At 47.2% G+C, this 15,543-nt stretch overlaps 3 protein-coding genes across 27 annotated transcripts in view; 1 reads left to right on the plus strand and 2 right to left on the minus strand.

Moving 5' to 3' along the window:
- LOC126621688 (disease resistance-like protein DSC1) overlaps window positions 1-15,543 on the minus strand; it is a 65,199-nt gene that overhangs the window by 38,391 nt on the left and 11,265 nt on the right. The window lies entirely within an intron of this gene.
- The window catches only part of LOC126621711 (cycloartenol synthase-like), a 99,624-nt gene that overhangs the window by 33,850 nt on the left and 50,231 nt on the right, over window positions 1-15,543 (plus strand). For 4 of the 22 annotated variants that reach the window (XR_007623163.1, XR_007623162.1, XR_007623167.1 and 1 more), the window contains exon 2: window positions 725-786. The exons of 9 other annotated variants lie outside the window; for them this stretch is intronic. The gene's annotated coding sequence lies outside the window, so the exon portion shown is untranslated. Of the gene's footprint in view, window positions 1-81; window positions 633-724; window positions 846-1,165; window positions 1,278-1,966; window positions 2,145-2,444; window positions 3,066-3,159; window positions 3,601-15,543 lie in introns of those variants that run through there. 9 more of the 22 variants (XR_007623159.1, XR_007623164.1, XR_007623168.1 and 6 more) reach the window with 7 other exon arrangements.
- LOC126621690 (disease resistance protein RUN1-like) overlaps window positions 1-15,543 on the minus strand; it is a 76,537-nt gene that overhangs the window by 7,132 nt on the left and 53,862 nt on the right. The window lies entirely within an intron of this gene.

Below are 15,543 nucleotides of genomic sequence, written 5' to 3' on the forward strand. Positions count from 1 at the left end.
GCCCAACTAAGGGCCCAAAGCTAGACAGAGCAAAAGAAAATTCTAGATTCCTTCTACCACCACTGCAATGGTATTTCCCAATCAATCCAAATCGATTTCCCCAGCAGACGCCAAAAATCCTACCATGCAGCACCATGGAGATTAAATGGAGGAAAATCTCATCATCCAGCCACGATCCTTGCGCCAATCTCAGCCAGAAATTGAAAAAAGCATGCGGATTTACCACGAACAACACTGCCAACAAAGGCAGACAAAGAGAAGGAGGTGGTGTTGTAAACACCTGAGCCGGCGTGACCACCAGAACTCTACGCACCCTCTCGAATGATCGCAACAAATTGCGTTGAAAACTGACTGCAGACTAGAATGAAATTGGTCGAGGAAGATGGACGCCCGTGAGGTTTGAAGAACATGTAAATCGGGACAAGATAACAAGGGGTAAAGGCAGCAAAATGAACAAAAAGTTGAAACTTGGAGAAAAAGGAAAGATCTTCCACCGACCCCTGCCACAAGCGAGGGCCGGTGCAGGTCACTGAAGCTGATATCAAAGTGTTCAAAGCAAACTAGAAGGGATATGATTTCAAGAAGAAGGATTTGATTGATCTTTACAGCCAGTGCAAGGGGAATATGAATAGGTATTAGCTTTATTTATCACTGCATTTATCTTTTTGGTCATTTGGATTCCTGTTTCTGTTTGATACTTGCATACCGTTCTATTCAATTATAGGTTATGATCCTAAACTCAATTCACACCGTTTCAAGGAAATTCTTATGAGGCAATAGCTACAGGTGCACATATGTTTATTAAGCTTCAGTTTCATAGTGAAATTTCTGGGATTTTGGTTCATGTGATTAAAGGATTACATAAATTTCGAATGATTCATTGGACATAGTCATTTTAGTTTCAGTTATTACATTACATTTGCTCATTTCGTGGATTATATCTTTATGTTAGAAGCAAATCTGAGCTTATTGTCAAAATATGAATTCATTCTTTTAAATCATTATATCTAAATGAAGTCTCTGTCTCTTTTATCTTTAATAAAAAAGAAGAGAAAATTCCCTTCTACCACAAATTTAAGTCAATGTTACTAGGAATCAAATTTTTCAAAGTTCAGTCCTGGCTTGCAAACCATGGCCGATTGGTTCTTAAAAATATTTAAAATAGAACCACAAGTGATAAGAGAGGCCTTATTTTGAAGAAGCTGAGATCCCCTCAACCCTTACAATCAATAAAAGGACATGCTATGCAAGGTGAAAGAATTGGCAAAAGTTCAAAGGTAAAATTTCTTCTCTAACCACAAAACTACATTCAACTTTGTAAAACACATGTCTGTTAGTCCATATATATAATCGTGTTTCCTCAAATTTGTTCGATGGCATGATTGTTTGATCCTTTATTAAATAGTCATCAAGAAATGTTGGAATTTTTAGTAGTAGTGATTTCTTTTGAATTTTTGTTATTTTATTTTCAAGCCCTGAATTTTGTGAGAACCGTCTACTTTGTACATACACCAGATACTCCTGACAATTCAAATAAACTAACTTCCCAAACACTGATATTTAGGTTTTTTATTGGTATATGTAATGCTACCAGTGAGTTCTATAACTTTACTAATATTTATTTGCAGTGTAAGTTAAATTGTTGGTTTTCTGTTTGTCAATGCATTTGCTTTTCTACTCTATACCTTGCTTTAGAGGTTTCCATGTCAAGTGAGTTCAAGTTCTGCTTAATACACAAGGATTGTTTTTAGGGAACTTTAATGAAAAGTTCCTGGTACTGTTCACTTTAACGAAAAACCACATTTTTACATTAAAAAGTCAATCTTGGTACTATTCACTTTACCATTTATTTTCTCCTTATCGTTAAAACTCAAAGTTTTCAAGCCCTTTTTATTAGTTTTCCTTTGTTTTTAAGCTTTGTCACCAATTTGTATGCTCTTCATCATGTCTTTTATTTTGGTGGCAGTTAGGTGTCATTAATATGAAGTATGAGCTGGTTGATCCAGATGCTCACTAAAGCAGTTGAGGGTATTGAAATCAATTATGTAGATGGCGTTTATGGTTGATTGTTGGTGTGGAATAGTAGAGGGACATGCTCCACGGGAGTATGATTGGAATGGATACAAGAGGCTCTTTCAGATGGGGTGTGAGCTTAAGCTAAAGTGACATTTCTGTTTTATATAAATACGTACTTGCAATTGCAGAAGCTTTTTCCTCTCAGTGGGCATATAAACAACATATGTGGTTAATTGTTTTGCCATCTTTGTGGTCATTTTTATTCTTTCCATGCATGTTTTTGGTAACAATTTGACAACTGATTGTAGAAACTTTTGTCTTTGTATGTTGATGCTGATGCTTCTTAATAGTGGTGGTGCCATGCATGTTCTTGGTTACATTAATGGAGTACATCCGTAATTTGGAATAGTTATTTTCTAAATTGGCAGGAATTTTTTCAATCGAGGAGATTGTTGGATACTTTTGCTAATTGGATGATTTGGATCAATGAAAACGATAGCCAGTGATTAGGGGTATCTTTTGGCAGGATTACAAGCATGTTCTCTTCTTATTTCTGAATGCAGTGAGAATCCATTTGCCACTAATCTACCACAACTCAAAGTTAAAAATCAGGAAGAGGTAACGGAAGAGGCAGTGACAACCACATTACGAAGGTCTCTGAGTTTCTATTCAACAATCCAGGCACATGACGGACATTGGCTGGAGATTATGGGGGTCCTATGTTTCTGCTTTCTGGTTTGGTAAGGGAGAAAAGTAGGAATCATTGTGTAATCCAGAAGATGAAAATACGGAGAATCTGTATATCATGGTTAAATATGAGAAATAAGTTTTGACATTCCAAAAGATGGCTGCATATTCATTTCGGAACTTCACAGCCTTTCTTCTTAGTTAAATGAATTAACCAAGATTGGTTTTTTCTTTATTATTTGGTCCATTTGGTAATTGTTGAGTGACTAAGTATTACTTACCAATTGCAACGGATCATTGCGCTTTCAATTACTGGAGGTCTGAATGCTGTTGTGATGTGCTGATATCTCTATAATCATTAGGTAAGATTGTTTTTCATGAAATTAATGCTTTTTAAGAAAGCTTTAATTTTGGTATTAAAAAATGAATAAATTCACTGATGAATTGTTTTTGCAGAATGAAGATGGGGAATGGGCTCTCTGTATATGGAGGGCCAAGTACCATGTTTGTAAATTATTTGGTTCTTTGTTGAACATTAAGAAGTATATGAATTTAACACAATTTTAAAATCCAAGGAAAGAAACACTGTTCATTATCAGTGCACGGGCGGAAATACCCTTTGCTTCCTTTGTGTTCTGATTCTTTCTGACCATTTTACCCTTTCACTAACAGTGCACGGGCGGTGCTGTTTTGCTTTGTGTCTCTTTCTCTTCTCATTTTCATTGCTTTTCTTTGGCCACGCTTCCACTATTATCTTGCCACGTGTCGATCATCCTGTAATGGTTCGCTTCGGATCTCTGGAATTTTCTTTCGGTTTCCATTTCCTTGGTTCGATTATACTTCTTGGTTTTTTTTCGATTTCTGCTCCTCTTTGGCAAAACTTTCTGCTTCTCTGTGGTTCTGTTTGGGCCCAAAATAACAGTTTGGGCCGAGGGAGGAATCAATCTCGGCCCGGGAAGCCGTACGGCGAAAGGATCATGGAGCGTTCAGCTCATGGGCTTCCAAGCCTAGGTCGGTTAAATCAGAATGCAAGTCGAGTCCTAATACAATAGGGACTCTCGACGAGATCAGTAAACTAGAAGGCGAATCCGGCTCAGTTAAGGACTAGATTCGTAGTCCTAGCAGAGATAGGACTGATCGAGGTAATCCGGAGAAGGAAACCTAGTTCGAATAGGATTGGAATTCGGACTCGGTGTTCTGCTACTATAAATACAAGACATTCAGCAACGGAAAAGGTCTCCAATTCAACACACAAAATTGCCCTGCGCAAATTCTCACAACTTGTGATTTTTCTTTTTCCTTTTTCGCTGACACATCTTCCGTTGGCATCAACAGCACTGTGGAAGCAACCGGTGATATCTTAAGTCGGCATAGATAGCTCTGTCACCGTAGAGTCAGTCGGTCTCGCAGTATCTTCCGTTGGCATCAACAGCACTGCGGCGAGAACGATTGATTACCTATCCAAGTCTCGGTCGAGAAGGGTTTCTAAATCCTTATTGGTCGAGGTCATCTCATCAGCCTTCTCGGCGAAGTGAGGTGTTACCGTTATTACATTCGGCACATTGAAAGCCAAATTTGATATTGAACTTCGTAAGAATAGTAACCTTGTCTTCAGGTTCGTGAGCCCAAGAGGCCGAGACGTGTTCCTTTCTTGGCCGCAATCGCAAGACGCAGAAGTCAGTAGCGCGACCCAACGCAACATCAACAAATTTACTCCTCGGCCGAGCTCGGCCGACGAGTTGGCACGCCCCGCATTCACCGAAGGACGTAGTTAGCTCATTAATTACTCGGCCTGCGCGCCACGTAGGCTTTGTAGTTTCTAGGGTCAACATTTTGGCACGCCCAGTGGGACCCAGTGCTAAACTACGAAGTTCATGCCAATTGAAACACGATCGGTAAAAAAGAAAACCACTATGGGAAAGTCGATAGCTGATTTGCCGAATCAAAGCACGGGACAAAGTGTGCCACAAGCGCAGAATCCCCTTAGCGCCGTGACACCTGAGTCCACGAGTGCGACCCGCCGAGAGAGAGAAGTTAATCTCGGCAGTCAACTCCGCGGTCCAGAAATCCCTAACAGGAACACTTGCATTCTCACTGAAGGGATAGTAGAAGAGTGTGACGAGGATGGTGGTGAAGGATCTGACCCACCAACGAGGTCGTTTCTCCGGAAGCGACTAGACGAGCAGTCTCGGTCAGTCGAGCAGACGTTCAGTCGAGGCATTGACAAGCTGCATGACGCGATACTCAGTTCCAATGATCGACAAACCAGGCTGCTCGAAATGCTGGTTAGTCAAGTTGGTGGCAGCAGGCCTTTCGATCTTCGCCAACATTGTTTACCAGGAAACAACCCGGTACCGATTGTACCGGCCGAGCCCATTCCTGCCCCTCTCAAACCAATTAACTTGGAGAAAGGAGGAGGGTCGAATAGCAGGTCAGACGGGACCGACCAGAGGGTCGAAGCAACACCTGTTGATATGACCGAAGTTCAACGGATGATCGACTCGGCCATGAAGAAAAGGCCGAAGTTTCCCAAGTTTATTCATCCGTACCCAGCTTACGTGGAAACGTTTGGATACCCGAAGGGTTTCAAGATCCCAGATTTTAGTCTTTTTGCCGGTGAATCGTCCCTGTCTTCGTTGGAGCACGTGGCTCGTTTCACCGCGCAATGCGGAGACGTTAATAGTGATTTCCACAAGTTACGGCAGTTCAATTTCTCATTGACCGGATCGGCATTTGCCTGGTACATCAATCTCCCGCCTAATTCCGTCCAAAACTGGGAGGAGTTGGTCGAGAAGTTCCACGAGCAGTTTTATCGGCCGGGGATGGAGATGTCAGTCTCTTCATTAGCACAGATGGCTCAAGCATCTGATGAGTCACCAATGGATTATCTTACCAGGTTCAAATCGGCTAGGAATTGGTGCCGAGTGCCTTTACCCGAAGTCGAATTTGTCAGGCTTGCTTTGAACGGCCTTGATGTCGAATACAAAAAGAAATTCTTGAGGGCAAATTTCCGGGATATGTACGAATTAGCCCAACATGTCGAGCAGTATGATTATTTGCTCCGCGAGGAAAAGACTTCGAAGACTCCAACTCGGGGAACGATTTACAAGAACCTTACTGTCAATTATGCATCAACCGAGGATGAGTGCGTTAGTGTGGATGCGGCTGAGATAGTGATAGATAAGCCATATGTTTGCAAGGCATTGACTCAGGTTGATTCTCGAGAAGCCAAAAGTCGCTTGGCCACTGAAGGAACATCGAAACCGTCAAAGGTTTATACTTTTGATATTACCAAGGCTGACGCAATTTTTGACCAACTGTTGTCAGCAAGAATCATTAAGCTTCGGCCTGGTCATAACATTCCTAAGGCCGAAGAGCTTAAAGGAAAGGTGTATTGCAAATATCATAATTCGAGCAAACACACGACAAACAATTGTGTCGTATTTCGCGATAACGTCCAAAGTTGGATTGATAATGGCAAACTGAAGTTTCCCGAGAAGAGGATGAGTGTTGATACTGATCCATTCCCCACGGCAACAGTAAACATGGTCGACGCGTACCTACCCAAGGACAAAGGGAAAGGCAAGGCTGAAGTGGTTGAGACACAACGCCCGCGGAATCAGAATGTTCGGCCACGGTTCATGGCCGATTTTCGTTCAAATAAACCACCTACGGCTTTAACGGGGCCCGCTATTGTCAAACCTATGATGGATTATAGCACCGATGAAGATAGTGGGACAGCGGTTTTGTGCAGGAAATGTAGAGCGAAGGTCGACAGTGAACCAGAGGAGAAGCCTTCTTCGCAACCTGTGGCTGCAACTCGGCAAAAGGTAGCCAATGAAGGCCAACATCACGGGGTTTTTGAGAGGCTCGGTCCTAAAGTACGGATGGAAGAGACACCCCCGGTCAGGCGGCGCCTCGATTTTGATGCTTCATTCTATGACGATGATTACTATAAGCGTAATTCTAGCAGTTCAGGATCATCGCGGAGTCAAAAGACCTTCAAGCCTCCCGAGCCTAGAGATCAACGTTGGTATACATACCATTCTTCGAAGGGCGTCTACACCGCGTTGTCCAAATCTCAGAAACGCCGGCATCAACGGGTAGATTGCATGGCTCGCCGACGAGCAGCCCAAGAAACTTCGGCCCCTAAGTGGCGACCGAAGGATACAGTTGCCACTGAGGAGGAGCGACCACCTCCAGCGATTATGACAGAGTTGGCTCAGGGGAAACGGCTGGTCGATCAAGATGTCGAGACCATGTTTGAAGAAGCTGATAAACGGATCAAACTTCTCATTCGACCAGGGGAAATGAAGGCACGTCTTGAACATTTCAGGCAAGAGGCCGAAAGCAAACTATCCCCGCCAGTTATACAAGAACCTTTGGTCAAAATTCGACGGAATTTGCATCCCCCGTTCCTTGGGGAGTCTTTGGAGTATATGCGAGAATTTCATAAGAAACATTCGGCCAACGATCTGTATGGTTTGCCGAAGGCATGTCAGGACACTATTGATCTTGTCCTGACTTGTCCGGATGCTGAGCGGATCATCCAGAAGACCTCAGATCCAGGATTAAAAGCAAGGTTCCAGCACATACGAGAAGCTCGTGTCTTTGGATTTGAAGTCGACCCGTATACCGATATCGATGTCGCCGACCTTCCTTTCTCGCTGGAGGACCTTCAGTATTTACGGTATCACTTTGAAGTATTTTCGGCGGTTTCTCTCTTCGGCCTTACGACCGATGAAATCGCACGTATTGCCCGTCTGGATGCTTATCTTGACACAAGGGATGCTCGGCTACACTACCAGGAGCAGGTTCAGGTCTTGACCCCAAGTTCATTGTCAACCTCGACCTTACCTGAGGCGGTCACGCAGAACCAACAAGTGACCGAAGCAGCTCCGCCGAGTGACATTATTGAAGGGACGGAAGAATCTCGTTGTCCGACTCTGACGACAACTGAGTCCGTAGTCGCTGACCAACCGAACGAGGAGGGTCTTGACCAGATGGGCCCGTCAGTTCTGGATAATATGGAAATCAGTATGGTCCATGTGTTACCTGCCGATTTTCAATCAAGCACGGCTCAACCAAATTTCCTCGATGGAGATGTGGTTGCCGAAGAACCCGGCCATGTTGATTTCGTATCAATTGCTGAAGGCGAGCCAACAACAAAAGATGATAGTCTAAAGGCTGCTTTGGTCGAATTGTTCCCTCGTTTATCGTCGGCCAAGCTTCACCATTTAAAGCCATTGTATGTGACGGCACACATCGAGGGATATCCGGTTTCTAAAGTTTTTGTCGATTGTGGAGCTACTGTCAATATCATGCCCCTGAACATCATGAAGGCCTTACGCCGTTCAAACGACGAGCTTATTCCGTCAGGAATCACAATGAGTAGTTTTGTCGGTGACAAATCCCATACCAAAGGTGTACTACCGTTAACTGTAAATATCGCCGGTCGCACCCATATGACCGCCTTTTTTGTGGTTGATTCCAAAACCGAGTATAATGCATTGCTCGGCCGAGATTGGATTCATCAAACCAGTTGTATTCCTTCATCATTGTACCAAGTGCTTGTCTTTTGGGACGGCAAATCGGTCACTGTTCATCCGGCCGATAACCAACCCTTCGAAGCTAACATGATCCAAGCGCGGTATTATGACGATCACGTCGGCTACATTACTTTGCAAGGCTTCAATGAAGAGGGACGGCCGACTCGAATTTCCGTTCAGAAAGCTATCGAGGTTGGCGCCGAGACTGTCCAGCAGGATTCGGCGAGACTCGGATTAGCTAATTTTCTCCCCGAAGCCGATGTTTGACACCGATCGGGAAGCACGCAGGGCCGCGGTTTCATCTACTATGGAACGACTGCTGGCCCATTGGTATACGATATCTAAACAACCAAATTCAGGCGTCAACCTCGTCGAGTTCCTTGCTGAGGGAGATAATGGGCCTGTATTATCCTTTGATAAAATTCGAGCTGCCCCGGCCGAACTCGAAGATCATCGGCCCCTTGTTAAGGACCCTTTGGAAGAGATTAATGTTGGGACGGCCGATGACCCACGGCTTTTGTTTATTAGTGCGTTACTCCCCCAACGAATGAAAGACGAGTTTCGTACCTTGCTTACGGAATTCAAAGATTGTTTTGCTTGGAGTTATCATGAAATGCCCGGTTTAGATCGTACTCTGGTCGAGCATGAATTACGTATTAAGCCCGGATTTAAACCTTTCCGTCAGCCACCTCATCGATTCTCGACCGAAGTACAACTCAGTGTCAAGGACGAACTAGTTCGGCTTTTGAAAGCCGGTTTCATTCGGACCGCTCGATATGTCGAATGGTTGGCAAATATCGTCCTTGTATTAAAGAAAAATGGGGCACGCAATCTGAATCTGGCAACTCCCAAAGATGAGTATACAATGCCGATTTCAGATCTGTTAATCGATGCCGCGGCAAGTCACGCGATCTTATCCTTTATGGATGGACATGCCGGGTATAACCAAATATTTATTGCCAAAGCCGATGTGCACAAAACTGCTTTCCGTTGCCCGGGGGCACTCAGCACTTACGAATGGGTTGTCATGCCATTCGGCCTCAAGAATGCCGGCGCCACGTACCAACGGGCGATGAATACCATCTTCCATGATTTAATTGGCACCATCGTCGAAGTTTACATTGACGATGTTGTCGTCAAATCTAAACGCCGACAGACACATCTGGATGATCTCCGACAGGCTTTCCTCCGCATGCGTCAGCACAACCTCAAGATGAATCCTGCCAAGTGTGCCTTCGGTGTATCGGTCGGGAATTTTCTTGGTTTCCTCGTACATCATCGTGGGATTGAAGTCGATGAGAATAAGGCACGCGCAATCATCACTGCCCCACCCCCAACGACGAAGAAACAGCTGCAGTCCTTACTCGGCAAGATAAATTTTCTCCGCCGATTTATAGCTTACTCGGCAGGAAAAATGAAGGCATTTTCCACGCTTTTGAAACTTAAGGACTCGGATACATTTGCGTGGACGGCCGAGCATCAGGCGGCATTCACACAAATCAAAGTCTCCCTCACAACGCCGCCTGTTCTTGTTCCACCTCAGCGCGGTAAACCCCTCAAACTATATATTTCGGCGGCTGAAGAGTCCATCGGCTGCCTCCTTGCCCAAGACAATGATGCCGGGCGAGAGCAGGCTATTTTTTACCTCAGTCGAAATCTTAATCCACCGGAGATCAATTATTCCGCCGTGGAGAAGCTTTGTCTTGCCGTGTTCTTCGCCGCCTCCAAACTCCGGCATTACATGCTTCCGTCGGTCACACAAGTCATTGCCCAGACCGACGTCATCCGGTACATGCTTACCCGGCCGATCGTAAAAGGGAGAATTGGGAAGTGGACGATGGCATTGTCCGAGTTTAGCCTACAATACGTGCCTCAGAAAGCTGTCAAAGGCCAAGCATTGGCCGATTTCCTGGCTCACCATCCGTCCCCCTATGGTTTTGGGGACACCAATGTCGAAATCGGCATGGTTGAAGCACGCGACAACTATTGGACGATGTATTTTGACGGGTCCAGTACTTCATCCTCGGCCGGCGTTGGAGTTGTCATTCAATCTCCTAATCATGATCGTTGGTATTTTTCGCTTAAGTTGGATTTTGACTGCACCAATAATTAGGCCGAATATGAAGCCTTAATCATCGGCCTTGGCCTTCTTCATGACTTGCGGGTCACCCGTGCCCTCGTTCTCGGTGACTCTGAACTTGTGATCAACCAACTTAATGGATCTTTTCGCTGCATGAGTTGTACCCTGGCACCCTATCACATGGTCGCCAGCTATTTGGCCGAGTCCTTTGACGGTATTACGTTCGAGCATGTTTCCCGGATCCATAATACCGACGCAGATGAGTTGGCTCAAATTGCCTCTGGCGCACAACTCCTGGGGGGCAAGCTAGGCCGAGATATACCGGTGCTACGACGATTATACCCGGCCTTGGTCAACCAGCAAATCCTCCGGCGCGACGATGTAATACGCACTCGAGTTATGTCTTTACCTTCGTTGTTAGACCGACAAGATACTATAGAGGTTTGCACCGTCGAGGCAACACCAGATGATTGGAGAAAACCCATTATGCAATACCTTGACAATCCCAATGGTAAACATAGTCGCAAGACACGAGTTCACGCCATGAACTATGTCACGTACCAGAACGAGTTATATCGAAAAGGGGAGGATGGATTACTATTGCTATGCCTCGGCCCCCAAGAGGGTGCTCGGGCGATCTCGGAAGTTCATGAAGGGGTTTGCGGAGCTCATCAATCCGGACGGAAAATGCGATGGTTACTTCGACGGCACGGCTATTTTTGGCCGAGATTACTAAAAGATTGTATCGAGTTTGCACGAGGATGCGTCCAGTGCCAAATCCATGGGCCTATACAAAGGGTCCCGGCCGAATCATTACATTCGGTCATTAAGCCATGGCCGTTTAGAGGATGGGCCATGGATGTAATCGGCAAAATCACGCCGACTTCTGGAGCTGCTAAGCATGCATGGATAATAGTCGCAACTGATTACTTTACCAAGTGGGTCGAAGCAAAATCATACGCCGAGTTAACATCTAAAGAGGTTTGCGACTTCGTGGAGGAACACATTGTGACCCGGTTCGGTGTACCGGAAACGATCATAACCGACAATGGAACAATTTTCACAGCCGAAAGGTTTAAAGAATACACGGCCAATTTGAAAATTCGGCTGGAACAGTCCACACCGTATTATCCACAGGCGAATGGGCAGGCCGAGGCAAGTAATAAAGTGTTGATCGGCATCCTCGAAAAAATAATAAAAGAAAGGCCTGGCATGTGGCATTTGAAGTTGAACGAGGCATTATGGGCATACCGAACGTCGCCCCGGTCGGCGACCGCGACAACCCCATACGCATTAACCTATGGACACGATGCAATGCTACCAGTCGAGTTGAGCATAAATTCGTTGCGATTAATTGAGCAAAGTAGTTTGTTTAGCGCCGAATATAGTCAGTCCATGAGACAGGAATTAGAAGATTTGGAAGAAGCGCGACTTGACGCTTATAACTTACTAGTGGCGAAAAAACAGATTGCCGAGCGAGCCTATAATCAAAAGGTGCGACAGAAAACATTCGGCGAGGGTTAGTGTGGCAAACAGTGTTGCCCGTAGGAATAAAAGATCCTAGGTTCGGCAAGTGGTCGCCGAATTGGGAAGGGCCGTTTATTGTGCATAAAGTATACGGAAAAGGGGCGTATCATCTTAAAGACCGAACCGGTGCGGTCCACAGATTACCGATTAATGGGAAGTTTTTGAAGAAATATTATCCGGTCACATGGGAAATGCGGGAATAGTAAACCAGTCCATTAAAATTGATAAGTATTTACAAAATGAGTAGGTCGGTTGGTTTACATTCAGATACATTTAAGTAGAAGAGGGAAGAAGAGTGCTGAGCAGAGCCTTCAACTCCAACCACCGCACGTCGGCCATGAGGACTTCGGCTTGCCGATTCTTTTTATCCAGCTTCAGCCGCTCGACCCGTTTTCTGGTTGCCGCATACTCGGTTAGGCGATCCTTCCCGCCTAACTCGAAGTCTCTAGCAAGCTCAGAAGCAATGGCCGACCGACGTTTTGCTATTTCGGCCATCTGACGGTCGAGCTCGGCTAACGCGTCTCCTTTTGCCCGTAGATCGTCAATCTTCGGACGGAGGGTGTCTTGAACGGCCGTGGCGGCTTGCAGGTCTTGTTCGGCCTTTAGAGCGGTCTGGAAGACACTGAATGTCTCCCGAACCCGCTCCAAAGCAGACGATGCCCGAACAATGGCATCTCCGCTCAGGCGACCGTCGGCCCCAAGATCGTTCAGACACGCGCCAAGTAGATCAAGACCGTTGCGCTCGAGTACTTGCGGTGCTGAAAGCGATAGAACTTCTCGCAGTTGGGTTAGAGCGGTTGGATCGGCAGCCTCAGTTGGAGCAGCCGAAGGGCCGGACTCGGCAGTTGTGCTGGAGAGGAGGGCTTTGAATTCGACCTCCCATGAAGCCTGCACATACAAATCAGTTTAGGCTTAAAGGAAGGCAGGGCGAGAATAGTAAGAAGGTTTCGTTTTTTTTAACCTGCCGAGAGGAGACCTCGGCCATGTCCCTAGGATCGTTGCTTGAACCTAAAGAACTCAATGGCCGAGCCCAGTGTCTCAGGTTGCTCCTCAGTTCACGCGGCCGATGGAGGTTATCTACGTTTGATGGCCACTGAGGCGGCCAAGAAATATAGATAACGCCCTTCGGCGCATAGAATTGTCGGTGAAAAGAATGTACAGGCACCTGACATTTATTATTTTCCTCGTTTAGAATTCTAAAGCAAAAAAGCGATCAAGGAAAGATGGTCGAGGGTACTTACGAAGGCCGAGGTAACCTCATATGGAGGAATATGGAAGCCCTGGTCTTGAGGATGAAAGGGCGATTCCGCTGTCGCCTCGGGTTCCTCGAGCGGGCGTTTGCCACAGTCGGTTGCAGATGGGCCGACCGGAACAGCTGTTTCGGAGGAGGCAGGGACATCCTGATCCTGGGAAGGAGCGAGGGGTTCGGCCACCGCCATCGGCTCCTCGACTGGGCGCTTGCCACGATCAGCCGTGGAGGGGCCGGCTTGAACCACCATCTCGGACCTTGGGGGAGGTTGCCGACGAGAGTGAGGGCGATCTGCCAGCGGGACCTCGTCGCTCCCCTCACTCTCTTCCAGGATGAAGACCGAGGGTTTTGGATTTTCAGGGGCTGCTCCCTTGGTCGCAGAGACCACCTTTGTTGGAATAGGTGCCTCCTCGACGGGGGGAGGCACAACTGGTGTACCAGCCCCAGAGACAAGTCTCGGTCGAACTGTCTCTGCGGCCGGGGCGGGCTGTTTCTCGACCAAGGTTTGAACCACGGCGGGAGAAGGGGAAACACTGGGAGTTGTCGCCCCTGTAGTTTGACTGGAGATGACATGGATCTCCCGTGCGCCCTTCTTTGCCAGTTGTTTTACCCGCTTGGCAGGCGGCGGAGGCTCGACGGCCGGCTCGGCCTCTCGGCGAGGTCGTTTGGTTGGCACGGCCCGAACAGCAGTTTTAACCCTTTTAACCAGGGCCGATTTTTTCTCGACCGTGGCCGCGGCAACAGCTTCCGTCTTTCTCGAAGGCCGATTACCTGAGAAGATAAGAACAATTCAGTAAGGCAAATCAATATGCAAGGTTGGAAGGAACCGGCGATAAATGAAAATTACCTTGAGTTTGGGGAGCCGAGGCCCTCTTAGGACGGTCACCAAAGAGTTTGTTTAGCACCTTTTCGACCGGAGCACCAAAGAACTCCTGAGTGTAATTTTCCCACCATTCACCGAAGGTGTCAGTGCAATGGGTTTCGGGGGTGGTCGGTTGAAGACGGAATTTTTGACAATGCTCTTGGAACTCCCTCACAGCCGTGTTACATTCCGTCTCCGAGGAACGAGGCTCGCGTCCTCGGCTTAGGAGTGTTCGGGAGGAGAGAAGGGGGACGGGGCAGCCCTGAAGATAGCCGAGTTGTCGGGCTAGGAAGTTCGGATGATATACTTCCCAACCCGACCGTTTCCCATCACAACCGAGAGGGAGGTCACGAACAAGCACAAACGACCCCCATGTCTGACGAAGATCGGCTTCTTCCTCTGCGCCCCATGTAGAGGTAGGCAGCTTGATGGAGGAAGGATAGTCTCGACGACGACATATCAGGAACTCGTCGTTGGAGAAGTCGTCGAGAGCGAAGAGGTACCGAAATACCTCTTCGGCTTGATGGGGAGGTATCGGTCGAGAGGCCAACTGAGGTCCAAGCGCCTCCGTTGATGAGAAGTCAGCTATGGCCGGTCGAAGAGAGACGAAGTACACTTGTAACCAGAGCTGGAAGACCCAGAGGGGACCATTCTGGTGTGGGTCGACCTTGTGGAGGGTTGCTTCGGCCAGGCAGCGGAAGAGTTGGGCGAGAATGTTGGAACTCAGTGCCAGGACGTGACCACTAGCCAGGGCTTCGGCTACCGTCATGTTCTCGACCAAACACTTGTTTGACTTGGTACAACAAATATATTTGTTGTACCAATAGAAGAGGAAGGCTTCATGCTCTCCTTCTCGCAGATCCTCTTCTCCTCGGCCGGCGAAGTGAAGATAGAGGGTGTTGTAATTACAGAAGTTCTTGTGGAGCTTCTGAATGTCTTCCTTCGACGGGATGTGACCATCACGGCTCAGGGTCTCGAAGGCTCGACGGTCGAAAAGCGTCTTCAGATCGATATTCGACGGGTGCCTAGAGAGAGTCGCGTCGACGGGGATCCCGGTTGCCGAAGTCCCCAGAATGGCGGTGATATCCAGGACGGTGGGACCAATGGGACCAAGAGGAAGAACCATTGTGTTGGTGGCCGAACACCAGAAGCACAGAGTGGCTAGGAGAAGCTCCTTGTCGAGGACGACATCCATGGACGAGAGGAGGATGGCGTCGTAGATGCCGAGGGCCTTCCATTGATCGTCGAAGAGCCGTTCCATTCGAACGACCCAGGCTGCCCAGGTTGTGGTCGTCGAAGGCCAGGAGCCCTGAGGTTTCGCCACGTCCCATTGCGACCATTCAAACCCTTGAAACAAGGGTGTTAGGCAGTGCTCCTGGAGAAGGCCGGTGATGGTCGGCGGTATTGCAGCCTTGAAGAGAGGACCCAGGATCTGGTGCTGAGTGCTCATGTCGTTTTCAAACCGTATAGTCTTGATCGAGCTCCGATCAAGAATCTTCTGATGCTGGTCACATTCTTTGGAAAGCTTGGAGATGAAGGACGCCATTATAAGAAAGAATCACGGCGTAAAAGG

This window comes from Malus sylvestris, chromosome 5 (assembly GCF_916048215.2).
Source record: "Malus sylvestris chromosome 5, drMalSylv7.2, whole genome shotgun sequence".
Classification (NCBI taxonomy): domain Eukaryota; kingdom Viridiplantae; phylum Streptophyta; class Magnoliopsida; order Rosales; family Rosaceae; genus Malus; species Malus sylvestris.